The sequence below is a fragment of the Tasmannia lanceolata genome, unplaced genomic scaffold (assembly GCF_043159265.1).
Source record: "Tasmannia lanceolata isolate RefF3 unplaced genomic scaffold, GAP_Taslan_0.1 ptg000012l, whole genome shotgun sequence".
Lineage (NCBI taxonomy): Eukaryota > Viridiplantae > Streptophyta > Magnoliopsida > Canellales > Winteraceae > Tasmannia > Tasmannia lanceolata.
In genome coordinates, this window is record NW_027518689.1 from 42469495 (window position 1) to 42494179 (window position 24685).

At 38.5% G+C, this 24685-nt stretch overlaps 1 long non-coding RNA gene across 1 annotated transcript; it reads right to left on the reverse strand.

The window, feature by feature from the left end:
- Positions 1-23898, reverse strand: LOC143888278 (uncharacterized). Its single transcript, XR_013254522.1, has 3 exons — positions 23179-23898; positions 486-587; positions 1-347 (listed from the first exon to the last, which is right to left on the reverse strand). It is a non-coding gene; the product is annotated as an uncharacterized LOC143888278 (long non-coding RNA).
- Positions 23899-24685: the final 787 nt, after the last annotated feature.

Genomic DNA, 24685 nt, shown 5'->3' on the forward strand with positions numbered 1-24685 from the left:
TCATCAACTAAAATCAATTTGTGTTCTTACAGATCATCTAAGCTCTAAATAAAACTCATAAAAAAATGCCTTACTTGATTAAGAACTTTGAACTACATATTGTGTTAAGGATGCGCCACATGCCGATGCTAGAGTAACTTTTATCCGTCGGGCGACGACCCTTCCACTCGGCACCGGAAAAATCAGTAAAGACTAATCTTTTGTCCCTGCTCGCTAGGTGTGTCTAAAAAGGGCCTGGAAACACTTAAGAACTCTTGAATGGAAATTGAAAAGAGATGTAGCTCCAGTTCCTTCATGACTTCAAGCGGGTCCCATCCGAGGTTTCACCATCTTTGGCAGTGGTTTTCCTGCACGAAGAAGTGATAGCAGAGATGTAGGCATTTTTTTCCCGTCTACTGACAGTCGTCTATCAATCATCTCAAGATTTGGGAACACTTTCTCTGAAATTTAATAAGAATGCTCACACTAGGAACCTATTTGCTTACTTGGAATTTGTTTTCAGGATCCCAGAGAGCGAAGCACAATGAGTCGAGTTATACTTGCAATTCTCACAGCAGAATTGAAGCAATTCAATGACTTTCAGGCACCTACACCAATCAGAAACTGAAATCATGTTGCCTGGCCAAATGTCATCATGTTCAGAACAGTTCAAATATTGATTTTTTAACAGTAGTCTACAGAACGAAAAAGATGCCAATCAAAATTGAAACAAAAAGATGTAGCATTACAATAAAACCACTTCAATCCACAAGATTAAATTGGAAACAGGAAGTGCCAAAAGATGTGAGACCAAGCACAATCAGTAATCTTTTAGTCCCTGTTTGTTTTGGATTTTGAGAACCGATTGTGAGTCCAAAACTGATTATTGGACAGAAATTTACGTCTGATTTTGAGTCAAATAATAAGTTTTGGACTCGCAATCGGTTCTCAAAATCCAAAGCAAACAGGGCCTTCGTGGGAGGGAATCGCTAATAAAAGGCCCGGGTGGGGTGAAGGATCTCAGGAAACAATATAAATTATAAACATGCACAATATAAGATTATAAATGTCGTTAAGGGTGCTAGACAATTTTAAAATGCATGATATAAGAAATAAAAATCATAGCACATTTATTAATCCGAACAACACCCTTATACAATGGAGTGTGGGGATGAGAAGATAAGAGTCTCCAGATACAGAAAATATGTTGATCTTGACACAAGGTTGCATGTTGAGAAACTACTGGTATGCAGAAACATGGGCAATTCAGATAGGGCAGTGATAAATCGACCCCCGTACATCTTAAATCGACCCACACATAGATAGAGAGAGAGAGAGAGAGAGAGAGAGAGAGAGAGAGAGAGATTAGGGGGTCGATTTATCACTGCCCTTCAGATAATACTATCAGGATTTCTAGAACATACTGTGATTAGGTATACAGCAATGAAGAGGTAAAAGCCAACAGTGAATCAACAACGACCAAGGAATTAAATAGTCTGAGAAAGCATATTATATCCAACTCGGATGGGATGCGGATAGTTCCATTAGTATTGAGGTGAGCTGAAGCAACAAGCCAACTGTTAAAGAAGTAAAATACATGCATTGGATAATAATGCCCTTCATTAAGGGTATAATAACAAAGGTGCATTATTAGTATATAAGTCATTGGAGCTCACATTTTAAACAAAAATCACTCCCATTTTGGTTCCCTCATGGTTTTCCTCTTCCTTTTCCTTCTTTGCTTCATCCTTGATTCAATTACGCCAACGAGGTCAAATAATACTTTTTGTTGAGTCAAGATGGATTTAACAGGAACAAGTGAGCTGTTCATCCCTTCAAAGAACCCGTTTTAGGATATCAATTCAAGCAAAAGATCAAACATCACAGAGGGCTTCATCTGGAATAGCTGTTACTGTTGCTGCTTTAAAACAAAGGCCTCAGCTGAGAAATTGATGAAGGGCACTGTTATTTAAATAAACCAAGAAGAGAGACAAACCATGTCGAGTCATCTAAACAAACAATGGGAATTAAAAGGAACCATTTCCGGACTCAAGAACTTTCACATGAAACTTCTTAGTGATACGAAAGAAGAAGAGTGCCTTATGAAGGTGGCAGTCCCCATGATTTTTTTTTTCGAAGTAGTAACTTTCTTCGGAAGAGGGGTATGTTCTTGGTGGATCATTGCTCCCTTTGTTTGGAAGATGGAGAGTCGGCTTGCCATCTCTTTATTCACTGCAAAGTTGCTAGAGAAGTTTGAGGGTACATTTTGGGGAGATTTGGGATTTGTTGGATGTTTCCTTTTTCTATTTCGGAAGTCTTTTCGTGTTGGGAGGTGGTGCCATGGAAGAAAAAAGGTAAGATGTTGTGGAGGATTTGTCTCCTTGCTACATTGTGGGTCCTTTGGAAGGACCGAAATGCAAGGGTGTTTGAGGGGTCTAATAGATCGCCTTACCGGTTATACATCAATATCATCGCTCTTACCATTTCTTGGGCCAAATGCTTGCCCCTTTTCATTTTGTCTCTGCTTTTGACTTGTGGGAGGGTTGGAGGGTGGTATGTTTAAGTGGAGAATATCGATCTCAAGTGACTCAAGAGTGGGATGCTCCTCCCATTGGATGGATGAAACTTAATTTTGATGGTTCAAGTTTGGGCAATCCCGGACCGGCGGGTATTGGTAGTCTCTATCGTGATTTCAGAGGGGCTACCTGGCTTATTCGGGGCCGTTAGGAGTGTGTGACTCAAATGAAGCGGAAGTCAGAGCGGTCCATCAGGGCATTAAAAGAATTGCAAGAGACCATATCGGCAATACTATAGTGGAGGGGGATTCGCTAAATGTGGTAAGGTGGCTCCGTGGGACTGAGGCACCGCCTTGGAGATTTTGGTCGCTTTTTGACGAAATCCTTGATCTTGTAGAGGGCTCATCCATTGTTTTCAACCATGTTCGCAGATCTGCAAATTGTGAGGCGGATTCTTTGGCTAGATCAGGGTTTTGAGAGATTACAGTTGGAGAGTTTTGATTTTTTGCCTCCTTGAGGTTATTGTATTTTTCTTTGTAATCCCTTGGGAGACTTTCTCGGTCTTCCTTGTTTTTAATATTATTTGACATCTAAAAAAAAAACACTGTTAACATAAGATGGAGAAAATTTCAATAGGGCAGGGATTGCCCCTCAATAAGAAAACCTCTGCTAACACCAGACCTAGCCATTTACACGAACCAGACCTCCGGTTAACAAGATTCTGATAATCACCCTCCACGATAAGACTCCTTTCAAATCTGGAAACAAAATGCACAATCAAGTCAAGAGCGCCTTTGCCTCAGACTAGTTGGAGTCTGTGGTAATAATAGGACCAGAGAACTCCCGTAACAACATCCCGTTACTGTCTTCAAACATGCCTCCAATGCCTATTGGTCAGGCATTACCAATGAGAACATCCATCAAAATTCAGCTTGATGAAACTAGGAAAATGAGGGATCCCAGATGCCACTCTCTTTTTCTTCAACATATGCCCAGCCTAGACTGAATTCCTTTTTTTTATAGGAAGTCAGTTTGTGGACTGTGTTTCACATGTTCAGCCACACTCACGAGAGAGAGCAACATGCCCAAGCTCTTGTTCTAAAAGTCATGATGAAGTGGTGCCCACAAGAACCTCAACTAGGTTTCGAAGAGCAACAATGATTAGTAAGAGTGGAGGGCTATTTATGAAACACAGTCCACAAACTGTTTGCCAAGAATAAAGAGCTCAGTACACATGGGGCTCACAGTAGCTCAGTTGCATTATTTTCCTTAATATTTATCTATCATTTTTAGAAGTTAATAGTAGGATAAGTATTTGTAAGAGGGCCCACATGGTCCATGACTTGTTTTGTTGCTAGTTTATTTTCATGAGTTTTGAGTGATAAGTTACTATAAGTTAGGGTTTTATTTGTTAAAGTCAATAGGGCCCACTTGTTAGGGCTTTATTTGCTATTAGGTAGGAGTCCTAAGTATAGAAGTCTCTACAAGTCCTGGAGAAGTCTATAAGCATATAAGCCCTAAGGCCATCGAAAAACAAAGTTTATGAATGAAAAACACTTATCTGCAACTATTTGCAATTTCGTGATTGTGATGTCTGCAATTCAAGGTGCAATGCCTTGACCCCTTGTTGTGATGCCTAGGGTTCCACAACATACTTGTCAACTATATCCCTTTGACGTCAGGTATTTAGATCTATTCTTTACTCTTTAACTTTGTTTTTTCCAATCCTAGATCATATTCTACTCTCAATTATTCTTCTATTCATCTTCTTGTTATTTGATATTCTCATTCTTTCCCAAACTTCCATTCATCCGTAGTTTTAGAGACTCACCTCCCACCCCACGATCAGATTAAATCTGCACTGTTCATCTATTTCTATTGCATCTGAGTCATAAAAATAACCTTATTCCCACCTGTTAGATCTATCAATCTGAAATATACTTGTACCTATTCTATTGCATCAACAAGCTTTTGTCTTAAACTTAGCATTGGAGATCTGAGATTTTCCTTTCTAGTTTCCTATTTCCTTTTGTACCTGCATCATTTTCGGTATAAGAGCTTAGGTTAAGATGACTACTCGTAATTCAAAGAGAAAAGTTACTGTTTAAGATTGCTGGAAAACTAGATATCTTGGAGACCCAAGTGGAAGATTTGAAAAGACAGAATAATCCAAAATGGTGGAGGAAGAGAACAACAAGGCACCCCACCACCTAGGACCATTCCGAGGGTTGTACATGTTAGACAAAACACACAACCACCCCCTATAAGTGAGATAGCTCTTGAGGTACCTGGAAAGGACAAATTAAAACCCATGGACCCCAGAGGAGATATAACAATTAAAATCCATGGCTCCCAGAGAAGATGTCACCCAGATGGTTAGCAACACTTAGTTAGGGCATCAAAGAGGAGAAGCATACTACATCACAACCTTCCCACAATTATATGGACTATTCATAGCAACTTGTAGGATTAATGGATGATCACTCTTCACTGGAGGGCGAGGATAAGTGGTTCACAGTCACCTATTCATAACTGATAAGTGTGACAGCTGAAGCGAAAAGGCTGAATCTGTAAATGTAGATATTTCTTTGGTTTGTTTTATAAGACGAAAAAAGGGAGATACATAGAGAAGCAGATTGAGGGAGGGGTCGGAGTGAAAATCAATTTTCCATCATCTAAGGACGAGAGTCCTATTTCCATGGAAGGAACCACCATTGAAAAATGTCACTAAAGCTTAACAAAAGATACAACTTGTACTAAATGTCACTAAAGCTTCAAAGAAGAAACAGCTTGTACTTGAGCAGTAAATTCAAAGCCCAAATATTGATTACTCATTTACTCTCACTTCGTCTCGCTTCCATTAGCTATCCATCCTGAACTAACAGGGAAGCTAACTAATTTTCAGAATTCCATAAAGGGAAATCTTGATTCTAGACAACATGAGAATATGGGTAGTGTTTCAGATGAAGATAGTTAAGACGGTGCAAAAGATAAGGATGGCCAATTAGAGGGAGATCAGAATGTTGTTGTTGAACATGATCTTCCAATGATGATGAACGTGAGTGTAAATACTAAATAGATAATATAACTGGGAAGAATGATGTTTCCAAAGCGCAATGATCTTCTCGCTTATCTGATTTGGGCATTGAAAGATCTATATTCATTAAACCAAAAACATTTCACTTAATAGTCTTCATGCTAAAGTTGTGGAAGTTGGAACAATGAACAATATTGCAAAAGCTAACAAGGCTATAATGATTGAGGAGCCGACTGTTCATTTACATCCAACTCCCAACCTTAAAGAAGGCATAGAAGCAAAACTTGTTGAGCAACAAATTTTCTACTAGAAACAATGGTGTTCAATAGAAAGGACGACCATTATCTACTTGCACTTGGATCGTTGGTGAATAATTCCAATTTCTTAATCTTGATCTCAATAACAACTACCATTCTATTTACTCGTCAGGGTCAAGTTTTTTCAATCCAGGGAGAAATAAGAGGAATAAATTTAAAATGTTCAGTTGAAGTCATAAGAGAGAAAAACAAGCTCAAACTCTTGTTCTAATAGTCATGGTGAAATGGGGCCCCTAAATATCACCACTAGGTTTGAAAGGCATCGAAGATTAGTAAGGGTTAGGGCTACTTATGTAATAGAATCTATGAACTGTTTACCATGAATAATGAGCCTGGTCCACATGGGGCTCGGAACGCTAACCTGAAAATCAGGAGTGAGTCAAATACCGGTCGGGTCGATCGGCCATAACCACTTCCAGCATCTAGGGGATCGCTACTTGTTCTTCCTCCCCCGACTATTCCTCTAGTCGAACGAGTACTCGGCTCCAATTTAAAAATCACCACTAGGTTTGAAAGGCATTGAAGATTAGTAAGGATAGAGGGCTACTTATGTAATAGAATCCATGAACTGTTTACCATGAATAGTGAACCCAGTCCACATGGGACTCACATGAGCTTAGTTGCAACTTTATTCCTTAACTGTTATATATTATTTTAAGAAGTTAATATTAGGATTTGTTAGTAATGGCTCCCACATGGTCCACAACTTGTTTTGTTTCTAGTTTATTTTCATGAGTTTTAAGTGAGAAGTTACTAGAAGTTAGGGTTTTATTTGTTTAAGTCAATAGGGCCCGCGTGTTACGGTTTTATTTGTTATTAGGAGTGTAAGCTTAGAAGTCTCTATAAGTTGTGGCGAAGTATATGTGCCCTAGGGCCATTGGAAAAAACATAATTTATGAATGAAAAGGACATTTTTGCAACAATTTCATGGATGTGATGTCTACAAGGTGCAATGTTTTAGCCCCTTGTTCTGATTCCAAGATTTCCATTGGTGTGAGGCCATGAATTTTTGTTGGCACGATATACTAACGAACTTATCATCTTTATTTCTTTGATATCAAGTGTTTTGATTTATTCTTTACTCTTTAGCTTTGTGTTTTCCAATCCTAGAACATATTCTTCTCTCCATTATTCTTTTATTCGTCTTCTCGTTAATCAATATTCTCATCTTTTCCCAATCTTTCATTCATTTAGGTTCTTGGATACTCATCTCCCATGCCAGTATCAAATTAGATCTGAACAGTTCATCCATTCCTATTGCATCCAAGTCATATAAATAACCTTGTTCCCACCTGTTTGCATAGTAGATCTGAACCCTTCTCATACCAATTCTACTGCATCAACATGCTTTTGTCTTCAAATTAGCATGGGAGATCCAAGATTTTCCTTTCTAGTTTCCTCTTCCCTTTGGGTCCATCATTTTTTTTCTAGAAAAAACAGTTATGTAATTCTCTCTTTCCAATGGCCCAAGTCACAACAAAAAACTTAACCTTGCAAATCAATCAGTTTCAATAATTCATCATTTTTTGTCAAAACTCAAGAATTTCTGTCTTTCCAAAGGGTCTGGATTACAGCACAAAGAAGAGTAGCCCATAAAAAGGATGCCCTTTTGGAAAGGAGAGGTCGTCACCAACTCTGGTTCAATCCTTCAACAAGAGGGGGAACACCCATTGAACTCCAAAGCACTGTAGCAACGTCACCCAAAAGCGCCTCGCGAAAGGATAATGAATGAATATGCGACCCTCTGTCTCCTCTTGCTGATTGCCAAGCACAAATCTATTGGCCAGCCTGAAACCTCAGGACTTAGAAGTCCAAAGTATTGATCTTTCCAAGGATAGCTATCCAAGAAAAACACTGTACTCTAAAAGGAATGGCAACTTCACACATTCTCCTCCAAACAATAGTATTTTCCCCTTCCCACTAAGGATGAGAAGAACAAATGAATAGAGAAGGCACCGTGAGCCTCATTCGCCCACTCGACTATCTGAGCATCAAGGGAAGGAAACACCTCCTCCATGAATCTCATAAGTCTAAGCAGAAACACCCACCCAGCCTCATGATCCTTAGTTCTCACCAGACCAAAAGAAAAAGAAATCAGGAAAGCAAGTCAAATAGGAGAATCACCCCGACACCGAAAAAGAAAAACATGACTAACATGTGAAGTCAGCTTCAATGCCATACGTATTGAAGGAAAGGATTCGTGTGCGAGCTAACCACCCCGGTCCCGAATTTCCCCCCATTTAGCCTTACTCCAGTCTTCAACGGGTCACCATTACTTATAATAGGCGAAGATTTGGGCAAGGTAAAAAGCAGTGCAGCTAGTGCATTTATTTTTATTTTTTATTTTTAAAATTCATGATCTACTATCTATAAATCTACCCAAAACCTTCTTCACTATTTGTCCTATCTTTAAACAACAACATCACCTAAAATTGAATTCAAAATCATTATGTTGATATCGGCAGTGTTTAAAAACGAGGATGCGGCGCAGAACGCGGCCGAAGAAAATCCTAGTCAACTCGGCACAACACAGTCGAGTACTCAGTTGACGCGGTCATAATTCGAAAGAGTCAAAGGAGTTTTTATTGACACCGTAGGTCAAAACGCGGAACGCAAATGCGGCGCAACGCGGCCAAGGTAAAAGGGAGTCAACGTGGATGCGGGGGAGTTTTAAAACTATGGATATCGGTACCAACAGTCCTCGTGTTTAGAAGAACCACCAATGTGTAGAAATTTTGAGGCGAGATAGTTTAATCCAAATAATTTGACACCAATTTACGGTTCCTAGAGCGTAACTGTGTCTTATCTAGAGAAGAAATTGAATACACCTTGGAGGCCTCCCATCAAGAGCCTTATATCTTGGTTTCTTGCTCAAAGAGTTGATCTTGATCCAAACAGAAACCAACTTCATTGGACTACCAAGGGAGCTTCCGATTTGTACCTGTTAGAATAGCATTTATCTCTCTTCCATCAATAGGCTGCAGAGAGCCAGAGACAACATCATCGTCCAAGCCAAGAATGTCAATAATTGACTCTTCTCCCATGTCTTCAAAAATCTATATTCCTTCTCCATTTCCAATGATCTAAGTTTAATAGTCTTTCAAATAACCATTTCATTGTTAATCCCTTTCCACAAGTGCTAGCCTTCATGGTGTTAACCATCCAATAAAATGTCTGATTTGGGAATCCACATCATTCCATACCTCCTAAACTTAAGCATTGAATCTCACTAAAGAGAAAAGACGAAGAAATACTATTGTGAATTGTCATGAAAGAATCTAAGGGCGTCTTTGGATGCCACCAAAATTGATCCATATTTGTAAATAATATTATTTTAATTTAATCATGGTTGCAAATATGAAGTTAAGGCCTATTAGTAACCCATTGACTATTATCATTTTTATGACCATTATTTGCATTTAATCATATTTAACTTCAAAACAGATTACGAAAAGATGGTAATTAGAGGCATCCAAAGAGGCCCTAAGTCATTTGTGTTGTGCTGTTTTCTTCTTCTCTTTGTTTGGTTTAATATATTCACCATTCAAAAAAAAAAAAACCATATGAATTCCTTGTTTATGTTAACATGTATGTGGGTTTTACCTAAAAAAAAAAATATTAACGTCCTCAGCCTCACAACCCAATAGAAATTGAAGGAAATTGAGAATTAGGAAGGGATTATCATGTATAACTTCACATATTAGAAACATTCAGAGATGGCATCTCTATTCCGATTGATTTTTCTTTCGCAAGCCCAACTCAAACTGATTACCTTTTACTTCTTCTTTGGGTTAATTGAATAACTAAACAAATACCATACAAGATGAATTCTCATATTAATAGATATGCTTGCATCACTCAACAAAATATTTAAGAGGTCATTTAGAACCGGATAAGACTATAATTGCCTCCCATTTGTTTTATTTTTAATTTTATTCATTGTTGCAGCTAGTTAGTGATTTCGAGTCTGAGTATACATTGGCATACAAACAGACTGAAGGTGACACTATATCTTACACCGAAAACAGTTTTTTCTGCTGCTGAAGTTTTCTAAATCAAGTGGAATGCAATGGAGAACACAGGTGTGGTAGGTTTGTTATGTGAAAGAACTTCAACAATCTGATCATGTTGATGGATGAAAATGAAAAGGAAATGGCATGGATTTTACAGAGTTGCTCCAATTCTCTAGCATAGATTGTAGAATTAACTGCGAAGAAGTGGAGACCCGACCTCTTCACGGATGAAAGAGTGGTAAATGTAAAAAATGTCTGAGGAAGTAACAGCAAAAACAATACCAGATCATAGTGTGGTAAATGTACAAAATGTCCAAAGAAGTTACATAAAAAACAATACTAAAAAATGTTGCTCTGTTAATATAACCATGAGTGAAACTGTGAAAGGACAACAAAAAATAAATATAATATAAGATATTCATGTCTTTCTAATTTCAATGGCACTTGCTTCTGTTCACAGGTTCAGAGTCTACTGACAGCTTGGTCTGAATGAGAAGCATAGTAGCAGAATGGCTTACAGAACAGAATAGGATTTTCATCAACTAATATCCACAGAGGGCCCATTAAAAAAACATCCACAGAGGGAGGAACAAGGTGCAGGGTTCAAATTCACCTGTTCAGAATCTATTGACTACAAGCTTGGTCTTAAAGAGAGGCATGGTAGCAGAAAGGCTTAGAGAAATAATAGGATTTTCATCAATTAATATCCTCGGAGGGAGGAATAAGGTGTAGGCTTCAAATATTGATGTCAGCAGGAGATGGCCCATTTCACAAGGAAGTTACCGGGGAAAAGAAAACTAAAAGAAATTGTCCAATTTTGAGACCAATATTTTCTCGTAGCGAAGAATGTGGATTGATCATATCTGGCAGGCAGAAACCAGAGACAGCTAGAACTGATAACAACAGCAAATCAGATGATATATGTTTATTCATGAGTCAAGATATATACAGATTAGCAGGCCACTCAGCACCATTTATGTTGAAAATATCACTGTTTAAAAACTATCTAATTCGACTCCCATTTACCTTGGCTGAGTCTGAGTTTTTTCCTACTAAGTCAATCAAAACTCATTTGACTTAATGAAAAATTGACTGAATCGACTCTTTTTTACCTTGGTTGAGTTCTCATCCGAGTCCAAGTTTTGAAACAATTGCAAATATTATAAAATAATAACAGGACAACCCCAAAACTCCTCTCGAGTAGAGACCATGACCTGTATGACATGTCCTTTTGCTTTAATGCAAGCCATTAAAAGTCCCCATGAGACTGAGCCCCTTCATCTATTTGGTCTCTAATATTCCACAGTAAGTGGTTCTGGGATCATAGGAACGCTGCACGAGGATATGTCGATTTGGATAAGTTGATAAGGACGTCCGCCATGACAGTTGGGAACCTGAACCTTTTGACAGGATATCCAACCTACTCAGTTATGGCAGACAGAAGCTGCACACACTGTGGTCAAGTGCAAGAGTCCTCACACAATGAGACCTGGTTATGGTATGGTTTAATGTTAACTTTGCTCTTTCACACATGTGCACACACAATGAACATTATGCCTTGGACTAAAATCTTTTAAAATGAATAAAAACCAATAAAATGACTAAATTTCCACTATGAACTAAATAAGGCTGATAAGCATATCCATATTCTTTCATGTGCAACCCCTCAAGACGAAATATGTCTAAGTAACATTAGAGTACTTGCCATTGGGAAGCACATAAAAATCCTTGCTCACATTTTGTCAGGATGTAAGCCACCTAATTGAAACTTTTCATTTATTTGAGTTTGATTTTTCCAGATAACACATGTTTTAGAACAAAGTGATAGTCAACCTGTAACGACCCGGATTCCCAGGCTAAATTTTTGAGGCAATTCTGAGCTTAGCTCTTTATAAAACAGAGCCAACAAGCCCCGAAAAATCCGGATTGCTACGCCTCTCAAAAGAAAAGAGGCACAAAACACATTCATTCATTTTTGGAATCATACAGCGGAAGTCTTAGAAAATCATGATTATTTGGAATCAACTAAAATACAGCGGAAGTCTTTGGTTTAAAATGCAAACCATTTATTAATGAAATAGAGACAAAAATAAGGGAAGAGAATTTTATTCCAATACTTTCAATAATAACTCCACAAATTTGCCAAATTAAATATCCATGCCCCAAAGGACTTTGGAAAGAAAACTAAAAGAAATAAATAACTGCCTAAACTATGCCATCTCTCCCCATCCCATTGCCTAGGTCATCTCATCAGCAAATGCTCCTTCGTTTTGATCGATTTGCTGGTTTTCTGGATTTTCGCCATTAAAGTCTGTAGAAAAGTTTTAAAGGTCAGGATGCAAGAATAACGGTTATGCAGAGTAATAAAACTTAACTTAGGCAATTGAAGATGTAAAGATATAATCATCTCATATTAGAGGCATATCAAAGAAATTTAGCATATCAAGAAAGACATGGTATTTGGTGCAACAATAAGCAATAATATAGAGGTTTTTCTGATAGCACCTTTGAATTTGCAAAATAGGACTCTTTGTTCAATATGATTGTTCATTAGAGACTATTGCTCTAGTCATTAGAATCTAAGGTTCTAAAATCGTTTAGAGACTATGCTCTTCCCTTTCCTTCCCCATTAATTTCTATACACAATGATACCCATGTAGAATTATAACCTTCGAACTGTTTTTGTACGAGGATACCTTTCGCACTGTTTTTGTACGAGGAGTTCACGTAGTTCTTTTGACCTTCTCGCCCCTTTTTGGGTACGAGGGAAATGGTATCAAGGGTATATGAAACTATGGCCTTTAAATCATCTCCATCATAGGGTTGTGGGTTTTCAATGAAAGCCATGAATTGGATTCAAGAATCAAGAAACAAAAACATAAGAGGTTTTATCTAAATTTTCAAGAACTCTAGTTATAGTGTAGATTACAAAACATAATCCGAAATCTTGCCTTTGCCCTTGAATTGATGGATCTTGGTTTAATTGATTGATTGATTGATCGAAACTCGATGGATCTTGGAGTTGAAAGCCTTTCCTTCTTCTCCTTTCCTTAGGATTCTCCTCTCTCCTTAGGTTTCCTTAGGTTTTAGGGTTGGGTTTTTGATTTGTGAAGAAAATTAGGTTGTGATAGAGTATATATAGACATAAATCTATTTAGGGTTTGTTTGGCATTAAACACACCCAATAGGACGAAAAATCGGGCCCACAAAGTGTGTTTTCAAGCCCTCGGATTCTTCCTTTCGTAACATTCTCGGAGTTCCGAGTCATTTCTCGGAATTCCGAGAATGGCAAACCGAAACTACTGTCCATTTTCTCGGAATTCCGAGATTTTTCTCAGAGTTCCGAGAAATAATTTTTTTATTTTTTTTATTTTTTATTTTTTTTTTAGGGTTGTTACATTCTACCCCCCTTAGAGGAATTTCGTCCTCGAAATTCGATCTCTCTCCAGATTAAAAACGAGAAATAAGGAATGTACCTCCGAGTAAATGTGGATATTTCTTCAAGATTTCCGATTCACGCTCCCAAGTTGCTTCTTCAACACCATGATGTCGCCAGAGAACCTTGACCAACGAAATCGTCTTATTTCGCAATGCTCGCTCCTCTCGATCCAAAATCTTCACGGGTCCTTCAGAAAAAGACCAATCTTCTTGAAGCTCGACATCATCCTCGGCCAAAACATGAGAAGGGTCGGGATGATACAATCGAAGCATTGACACATGAAAAACATCATGCATCCGCTCCAATTTAGGAGGCAACTCCAATTTATAAGCTCTTGCCCCATTCCTTTTCGCAATTCGATAGGGTCCAATAAAACGAGGAGTCAACTTCCCTTTCTTTCCAAAACGCATTACTGCTCTGAACGGCGAAATCTTCACAAAAACCATATCGCCTTCAGCGAACTCCAATTCTCTCCTACGCTGATCAGCATAACTCTTCTGTCGACTCTGCGCGATCTTCAAGCGATCCCTAATCAAAGCAACTTTTTCAGTCGACTCTCGAACCAACTTTGGTCCAAGCAATTGCTTCTCACCAACTTCAGCCCAGCATAAAGGTGATCTGCAAACACGGCCATATAGAGCTTCAAATGGAGCCATCTGAATACTCTGCTGGTAGCTATTGTTGTAAGCAAATTCACATAGAGGCAAATGCTTCTCCCAATCTCCACCAAAATCAAGAACACAAGCTCTCAATAAATCTTCAAGGATCTGATTTACTCTTTCAGTCTGACCATCAGTCTGAGGATGATATGCTGTACTGAAACTCAACTTCGAACCCAAAGCAGAATGTAAGCTCTTCCAAAATCCCGAAGTGAAACGAGAGTCTCGATCAGAGATTATGGTCGAAGGCACACCATGATATCTAACGATCTGAGCCACATATGTTTCAGCAAGCTTTTCCAACTTCCAATCTTTCCTAATCGGAATGAAATGAGCCGATTTAGAGAGACGGTCCACAATCACCCAAATACCATCACAACTGCTCTTCGATCTGGGTAAACCCATGATAAAATCCATGGACAAACTATCCCATTTCCACATTGGAATCTCCAATGGATCCAATGTACCTCCAGGTTTCTGATGCTCTGCCTTCACTTTCTGACAAGTTAGGCACTTAGAAACATACTCTGCAATATCCCTTTTTATTCCACTCCACCAAAAATTCCTCTTCAAGTCCTGGTACATCTTGGTGTTACCCGGATGAATGGTGTAACGAGACTTATGTGCCTCATCCAAAATGTCCCTTCTGATTCCTTCCTTAGCTGGCACACAAATTCTGCCTTTAAAGAATAAACATCCATCTTCTCCCGCTGAAAACTCTGGTTTAGAATCAACTTCGGCTTTTAACTTCAAAATTCCTTCATCATCTAACTGAGCTGCTTTAACGGCTTCAATGATATTCGACTGAACTCGAATATTAGCAATAAAGGACTTATCGCTAATCTCACAGGATTCCAAATCCAAATCTCTGAACCGCTCAAGCAATTCCCATTCTTCTATCATCAAACAGGCCATCATAGGGTGTTCATGTCGGCTAAGAGCGTCAGCCACTACATTAGCCTTGCCTGGATGATATCTCAAGGTGAAGTCATAATCCTTCAGAAATTCAACCCATCTTCTTTGTCTCATATTCAGCTCTTTCTGATCAAAAAGATACTTGAGGCTCTTGTGATCCGTAAAAACCTCGAACTTGACACCATACAAGTAGTGTCGCCATATCCTCAATGCGAAAACTACTGCTGCTAACTCCAGATCATGAGTCGGGTAATTCACTTCGTGCTTCTTCAACTGTCTTGAACCATAGGCAATGACCTTGCCCGATTGCATGAGCACACAACCCAAACCTCGAAATGATGCATCACTATAGACCACAAAATCTCCTTCCGCGGTAGGAAGTATCAAAACTGGAGCTGATGTCAACCTTCTCTTCAATTCTTGAAAACTGCTTTCACATTCTTCGTTCCAAATATATTTAACATTCTTCCTGGTCAATTTAGTCAAAGGTCCACCTAAAACTGAAAAGCCTTCAACAAACTTTCTATAATACCCGGCCAGACCCAAGAAACTTCTAACCTCGGTAACATTAGTCGGTTGCTTCCAGGAAGTAATTGCTTGAATCTTAGCATAATCCACTTCAATTCCATCTTTAGAAATTACATGACCCAAAAATGCAACACGCTCGAGCCAAAACTCGCATTTAGAGAATTTGCATACAACTGATTCTTTCTCAAGGTCTCCAATGCAAGTCTCAAATGCTTTGCATGCTCCTCTTCAGATTTCGAGTAAATAAGGATGTCATCTATGAACACCACCACAAACTGATCCAGAAATGGCTTGAACACTCTATTCATCAAGTCCATAAATACGGCTGGTGCATTTGTCAACCCAAATGGCATTACAACAAATTCATAGTGACCATATCGAGTACGAAAAGCTGACTTGGAAATGTCCTCGTCTCTGATACGCAACTGATGATATCCAGATCTCAAATCAATCTTCGAGAAATGAGCAGCTCCTTGCAATTGGTCAAAGAGATCGTCTATCCGAGGAAGAGGATAACGATTCGTGATAGTCACCTTATTCAGCTGCCTGTAGTCAATGCATAAGCGAAGACTACCATCTTTCTTTTTCACAAATAGCACAGGAGCTCCCCATGGGGATGTACTGGGTCTAATAAATCCCTTCTCCAGCAAATCAGATAACTGCTCCTTCAATTCTTTCAATTCTGCCGGGGCCATTCTGTAAGGTGCTTTAGAAATAGGCTCGGTCCCTGGCACAAGATCGATAGTAAAGTCGATCTCTCTGTGGGGAGGTAATTCCACAAAGTCTTCTGGAAAGACATCCAGAAACTCGCTCACCACAGGAATGTCTGAAACATACAACTTACTACTGACTTCTTCCTTCTCCACATAAGCTAGAAAGCACTCACAACCTCTATTCATCAACTTCTGGGCTTTCACAGCTGCAATTATTTTAACCTTCATAGGGCGCTTCACTCCCTCAAAAACAATTTCTTCTTCTCCAGGAATTGAAAACTTTACGATTTTATGAAAGCAATCCACATTAGCATGGTAAGCTGCTAGCCAATCCATACCAAGGATAACTCTAAAATCGTTCATCTCCAGTAACACTAAATCAGCCAAAAGCTCTCTACCACCTATCTTTATAATACATCCCTTACATACAAGATTTGCAATTACATCATCTCCTATAGGAGTAATAATTCTCAAAGAGGAATTTAGAGTAATAGGGGTCAAATTCAGTTCTTTCACAAAAATAGGTGATATGAATGATAGAGTAGAGCCAGAATCTACTAGAATATGCGCAGATGTATTATTAACAAAAAGCTGACCTTCAATAACTGCGTCTGAGGCATCAGCGTCTTGTTGATTTAGCGCATAGACTCGGTTGACAGGTGCTTGAGATGCACTCTTTCCCGGATTCTGCTGGCGATTCTGATTTCCTTTCCACTGATTCTGCTGCTGCTGATTATTAACATTACGGTTCGCCTGATTCATTGCTGGCTGAAAATTTTGCTGCTGCCTTTGAGGCCTCGTGTCCCTGAATACAGGCTTAGGACACTCCAAAATTTTGTGGCTCGGGTCTCCACAGTTGTGGCAGACATTCATAGTCTTCCAACACCTTCCAGCATGAAATTTTCCACAAATAGCACAAGGAACCCTTGCAGGAACTCCATCTTCCATCCTCTGTCTCTTTGGAGGCGGCACTTGATTCCTGCTCCCAGATGGCGGCATTCTGGCGGCCATAATCACTTTCTCACTACGCTCAGCCATTTCAGCTTTCGCGCACGCTTCCACCAAAGTCTGAGGTTCATGAAGAACAACTTTCGCCATAAGAGATGGGCGAAGGTTGTCAATAAACTTTGAAACCTTATCCTCTTCAGTAGAGGCATAACCAGGTGCGTACCTCGACAATTGCCTGAACTTGGCTCCATACTGAGCCACGGTCATAGATCCTTGCTTCAGAGACGCAAACTGGGATGCCAATTCCCTCTTAACATGGTTAGGAAAGAATTGGTTGTTGAACCGCACTTTGAATTCGGTCCACGTCTCATTCTTAGCATTAGGATAGTTCTGCAATAAGGATCTCCACGACACTCCTGCTTGGTCCTTTAGTAGAAAGGTAGCCAAACGAATCATCTGAATATCGCTGCACTCCATTACTTCAAATATGCTTTCCACTTCCAAAATCCAGTGGTCTGCAACCAAAGGGTCTCCCACTCCTGTAAACTCCGATGGCCTATAGTCCCTGAATTGCCTGTGCAGCTTAGTCGGATCTGCTGCAGGCGCTTGGCGAGCTGCTAGAGTGGCTGCGATGTTCTGCAAAGCGGCCTGATTGGCTGCTTGGTTCTGGGCTACAACTGTCTGAGTAGCAGCCTGTGCCTGAGCTTGTCTTCTAAGGAGATCAGCAATCATGAGTAAAGGATCTGCTCCTTCACCATCATGGGCACCACCATGGGCACCACCACGACCTCTCCTAGCATAACCTCGCAGCTCTCTTTGATCCATCTGTCAAAAGAACACACAATTGTTAGTTCATAAAATTCTATTTATCTAGATTATGATCATGAAAGTTGTATGATTAGGTTAGATTTGTTATTTTAGTTAATTAGGTCCAACTACTCATCCTTAGACATATACCCAGACTCGCACCAGGTTTCTCACTAACTAACCTAGCCTGGAGCTCTGATACCACCTCTGTAACGACCCGGATTCCCAGGCTAAATTTTTGAGGCAATTCTGAGCTTAGCTCTTTATAAAACAGAGCCAACAAGCCCCGAAAAATCCGGATTGCTACGCCTCTCAAAAGAAAAGAGGCACAAAACACATTCATTCATTTTTGGAATCATACAGCGGAAGTCTTAGAAAATCATGATTATTTGGAATCAACTAAAATACAGCGGAAGTCTTTGGTTTAAAATGCAAACCATTTATTAATGAAATAGAGACAAAAATAAGGGAAGAGAATTTTATTCCAATACTTTCAATAATAACTCCACAAATTTGCCAAATTAAATATCCATGCCCCAAAGGACTTTGGAAAGAAAACTAAAAGAAATAAATAACTGCCTAAACTATGCCATCTCTCCCCATCCCATTGCCTAGGTCATCTCATCAGCAAATGCTCCTTCGTTTTGATCGATTTGCTGGTTTTCTGGATTTTCGCCATTAAAGTCTGTAGAAAAGTTTTAAAGGTCAGGATGCAAGAATAACGGTTATGCAGAGTAATAAAACTTAACTTAGGCAATTGAAGATGTAAAGATATAATCATCTCATATTAGAGGCATATCAAAGAAATTTAGCATATCAAGAAAGACATGGTATTTGGTGCAACAATAAGCAATAATATAGAGGTTTTTCTGATAGCACCTTTGAATTTGCAAAATAGGACTCTTTGTTCAATATGATTGTTCATTAGAGACTATTGCTCTAGTCATTAGAATCTAAGGTTCTAAAATCGTTTAGAGACTATGCTCTTCCCTTTCCTTCCCCATTAATTTCTATACACAATGATACCCATGTAGAATTATAACCTTCGAACTGTTTTTGTACGAGGATACCTTTCGCACTGTTTTTGTACGAGGAGTTCACGTAGTTCTTTTGACCTTCTCGCCCCTTTTTGGGTACGAGGGAAATGGTATCAAGGGTATATGAAACTATGGCCTTTAAATCATCTCCATCATAGGGTTGTGGGTTTTCAATGAAAGCCATGAATTGGATTCAAGAATCAAGAAACAAAAACATAAGAGGTTTTATCTAAATTTTCAAGAACTCTAGTTATAGTGTAGATTACAAAACATAATCCGAAATCTTGCCTTTGCCCTTGAATTGATGGATCTTGGTTTAATTGATTGATTGATTGATCGAAACTCGATGGATCTTGGAGTTGAAAGCCTTTCCTTCTTCTCCTTTCCTTAGGATTCTCCTCTCTCCTTAGGTTTCCTTAGGTTTTAGGGTTGGGTTTTTGATTTGTGAAGAAAATTAGGTTGTGATAGAGTATATATAGACATAAATCTATTTAGGGTTTGTTTGGCATTAAACACACCCAATAGGACGAAAAATCGGGCCCACAAAGTGTGTTTTCAAGCCCTCGGATTCTTCCTTTCGTAACATTCTCGGAGTTCCGAGTCATTTCTCGGAATTCCGAGAATGGCAAACCGAAGCTACTGTCCATTTTCTCGGAATTCCGAGATTTTTCTCGGAGTTCCGAGAAATAAATTTATTTATTTTTTTTTTATTTTTTTATTTTTTTTAGGGTTGTTACACAACCTTATTGGATTCCGTTCCTACATATGACCACATTCTCTATAGGGGCCTCTTGTCTCTTCCTTCTCCGAGTTCAGGTTATGGAAGAAGGAACTGAGAAGGAGGTATCAGCAACAACTGTTTTTATTACGGACAGCTCATGATGTCCATATCGATCTATTGTACATCTCTGCATGTAGCATTGGGTACAAAAACCCTGGGTTTATACTAATTGTCACAGCACATTGCAATTGACCCAATTGAACGTGAAAAATGGAGATTCTTTAAAATCTATCATAACCAAGTTACCTCAACTGTTGATACTGCCATTGTTCAATATTCCACTTTTGCGCTTAGTCACACATTGTATTCTTTGTCTCACAATAATGCATAGAATTCTAAGGCAGATCTTCTATCAATGGGACCTCTAGCCCAATTTGCTTCTCTGCAGAGGCATATATCATGATGAGTTTTTCTTATAAACTAGTTACATCACTACTTGATCCTTTAAAATATCCAAGGATTCTTTAATAGCTTCCAATTGACGAGTTCTACGCATGATGCATAACTGAAACATCATTTACGGACATAAATGGAGTGTTCAGTCTTATGAAAATAGGATATTGAAAACCTTTACCTCATTTTATCTACTTGAATCTTCTGCAAACCTATTATCCACTCACTTTACAGTTTTCCACTGTTAGGTATCTCGAGAATTTTGCTCTTTTGTTTTCCTTTTATGAATTAGTTTCAACAATTTTCTACTTTTGGACCAGTTCAATACAAAATAAATATCAGAGCAAATTGAGGTGTTCAATAGAAAAGTCTGCTACAACTTTCCTTTGATATTTTGATCATATCATTGATGTCATGGAGGATTTTCTTCTCTCCAATCTTGACTACGTTAACTCAACCAATAGATCTAACCTACTCTTCTCTGCTTGCTCGGTGAATGTTTTGGTAGAAGACATGATTTATTGGAACCGGGGTTTATTTGTTTTTAAGTGGGTACGTAAATGAACAAGAAATTCCTTTACCTGTCCAATATCTAACGAATCAACTGAAATCCAATCCACGAAATAATTTGAACTAGGGGCAGCATCATTGTGGTTTCATCTCAAAAACTTTGCTCTTTTTTTTTTTTTGAATTAGTTTCAAGTTTCAACAAATTTCTACTTTGGTCCACTTCAATACCCAAGAAATATCTAAGCAAACCATGGTCTTCCAGGGTAAACTCCTGCTACAACCTTCGATTGATACTTCTATCCAATATTTGCCTTGACTATGATTATAATATCATCGATGCCATGAAGCATTTGCTTCTCTCCCATGCTCACTACATTAACTCAAGCTAAAAGATGTAACCCAATGTTTTTCATACTTTCCAGTAAATCATTCCACTTACTTTTATGTTAGGAACACTTAGGGGCCGTTTGGATACACGGATTTTAGAATCCAAGTTTTTAGCTTGAAAACAGTGAAAATGAGGGTTCATGATCAAGCTGTTGTATGCTGTCCTGACAGCGTTTCTAGGATTTTAAGTGAGAAATTCAGGTTTTAAAAATCTCTCCCACATCCAGAGATTTCTAAAACCTGGAAATATGGGAGGATCTTCTACTCTCTTGCCGACGGAAAGAACGGCGAGAAGTAAAAAACAAGTCAAAAAAGACGGCTGGTCTGCTTCTTCTCTTGTCTCTTAGCTACAATTTTGAAGAAATCCCGGATGCTAAAATCCGCGTATCCAAACGGCCCCTTACTGTGTTCTTGAAAATGCTTGCACAGAAGTCTGTCCCCTATTTGCTACTATTTATGCTGCTTATTTCTTAGCACAATTCGGCTTTTTTCTCTTACCTAATACAAGTAGCTACATATCCTTATGGACCCATCTATTTTTTGCATCCTAATCATGGTTTCAAATTTCGGTTTCGGAATGCTATTCTGTCCTCACCGAAACTGAAATTTCGGCCGAAATCGGACAAACTATTAAAATTAATATTTTATTCCATACCAAATTTCGGCTGAAATTTCAGTAGTTTCGGTCGAAATTTGGGCTAAACATTAAATAATTAAAAAAATGAATTTTTTTGGGAATTTCCTTAAATTTCAGACGAAATTTCGAGATTTCTGTCAAAATAAAGTAACGTTTCGGGTATCCTCAATTTTGGTTTCGGAGATGACCGAAACCCAAAATTTCGGTTCTTAAATTTCGGATTTCGGTCGAAATTTAAAACCATGATCCTCATGAATGAATGAATGAACTATGAAAAGCATGTAATGTCTTCTTTTTACCTTTTAACTTGATCTTATTCATAGTCTTTTCATCATGCTCACTCCTGATTCATGCACAACTAGAATTCCAAGCCACTAACACCTAGTTGACACAGAGTCAGGAACATCAAAAGCTCTGTTTGACTGAATAGGAACATCTGTTTTCTGAGGAAGGATTTTCTGCAGAAGACATTTAATCCATACTTTATGGGATGGAAGATGGATTTTTGTAGTCATGATAATTGGTGATCCTGAATTGGTTACCTGCTTGTGCCGAGAAGGAGAATAAAACTACCAACTAATGGAGTCACCATGAGATACTAGGCAGATTAAAGAAGATCAAATGGGTTAAATCAACATTTTCGCAAGAAATGAACAGAAAATTAAGAACTTGTACAAGTCGTCACAAATTCTGCAGCCGATATTTGTAAACAGTGAACAGTATAAGAATACCACATCATTCCCTCTTAAGTCAAGCGCAAAATTTTATTTGCATTCTCTGAATTCTCACTGGTTACCACCAACCACTATGCATGACTAAAGTAAGTACTATGGATAAACATCATCAGTTAAATATGTATGAGAATTCAAAGTACAAAAGCAGGACCTGATTCATTAAATTATTAAGAACAACAACTTTCACTTTAGAAAAGACAGTAGAACAATGAGGAAGAAACTATGTAAACAAGGCTACTTCTGTTCTAAACTGGAATTCACATCAGAAAATTACAAAGATGAAAAGCCCCATGTAAGCTACAGTTAAGGATACAATCTTACAGAAACATTATATAGCATTAGGTCAACTTTCAAAGCCATTATTCATATACGAATTTCGCAATCACGGCCAGAAAAAATACCTAGAAACTTTATCCTAGGACCAGGTAGAGGATATCAGGTATCTGAAAATACAAAATGGAACCATTTGAACTAACAGAACATAGTCTAGAAATTAAAAGATATCGCATTGACATAGATATAGCCGACAAACATAATGATTTTGAGTGAAAGATCTGAGCATTGCAGTTATATAGCCATAAAGAAAAATCATATTCTTGGAGAAATCCAAGTATGATAAGAGCAGCAACAATACAACAGATGAGATCCAAACCAGCTATAACTATGGGGCAGCAAAATTATTCAAAATTGGGAATATGATTGAACATCTTCCAGTTGTATACAGGTCTACAGACAGGTTTAGAAGCCAGAACTAGCCAATAGTTATATTCTTATTGAAGAAAATTATCCATTGAAATATCAAGCTCTTCTAGTATCAATTTTGCATACAAGGAAGTACACAAGGAGCCTTCACAATTAACTAGAGACAGCAAGGAACTTGGTATGACGGCCCTGAGCAATAATCTTCCCAGTCTTCTTTTTCCTCAGCTCAACACTGACAACTCCAACTGCCTTTCCAACCCGTAAAACCTTGGCTTCGATCTCGATCTCTTCCTGAATCAAGTACCATAACACATGTTCCACATCAAAGAAATTCCCAAATTAGTAAATATAAACCCTACATAATGCCTAAGCCCAAATTTTGAGACGTAAAAAGAAAAAGACTAATATGAAGAATTTAACCAAATTCATCCCACCTTCAAGCTGAAAAATAACCATCAGTGATGCAATTTAAGAAACACCCATAGAAAAGCAAGGATGGGTAAATAAATGTATTACTAAAATTCAATTTAAGAGTTTCTTAACCCAATTCAACCCACACCCCAAAATCATCAAAAAGCAGCTGAATGAGTAATCCAACACAAACCCTAAACCCTTAAGAAAGAACACATAACAATAATAAACCCTTTCAAGGAAATACTCAATTCCCACCCAATTCTCTCAAAACCCAACACAGACGAACAATAAATAGCTCATGCAGCCATTAAAAAAACAAAAACTTCTGAAAAATCCATCAAATAGCATCACAAAAGAGAAAATATCTAAAAACAAAGAACACTTAAATGACAAATTCTGCAAACAAAATTAATAGAAACAGGGGGAAATGATACCCACACAAAATTCAAACAGTTGTTTATTTTTGAAAAAGTTATCACTGGATTTTGATGAGGGGGTATGGCCGGCACCGTGGGATGATCCAAACCGTCCATTAGATGGCCCACAGCCTAAATAGGTTGTGCCCCAAAAGTCATTTCAATAGGTTGATCCTTACCCTCTGATCTATAGAGGGTTAGGATCAAGTGATCAACCCTCTAACATTCAAATCGGAGGATTGGGATCAACCTATGGTGCTAGCCACAACCTATTTATATTCTATGGTGCCAGCCATAACCTATTCAGGCATCAAACCCTTAAAAAATAGATTAGCATGACAAAATCACCATCCTTTACATTTGAAAAAAAAGCCATCTAACTAGATTAGCATAACAAAATCACCACCCTTAAAAAAGCCAAGTGACTAGCGGGTGCCCGTGGGTTGACCCGACCCGACCCGTGTTTTTGCGGGTTGGGTCACCCGCGGGTTAGTTTTGACGGGTCACTAAAACTTAGACCCCTGCCCGCAAATTTGCGGGTGGGTCGGGTCGACCCGCAGGCACGGGTCGCTTTTGCCAGGTCTAGGGATTGGATTAGAAATTGGCTCCACCATTTTGGTAATCCTAGTAGCAGTTTAATCTTTTCAGTCCCATACTCGGTGAGAAAGACTATGAAATGTGCATCGGACAATGAATGGTTTGGATCATTGATAAAGTTTTCCCTTTCTTTAAATATCCAAAAAATGGAAAGCAATTTTTTTACTGTTAGGCAGAGAAAAAGCCAAGTAAAGAAATGGAAATGT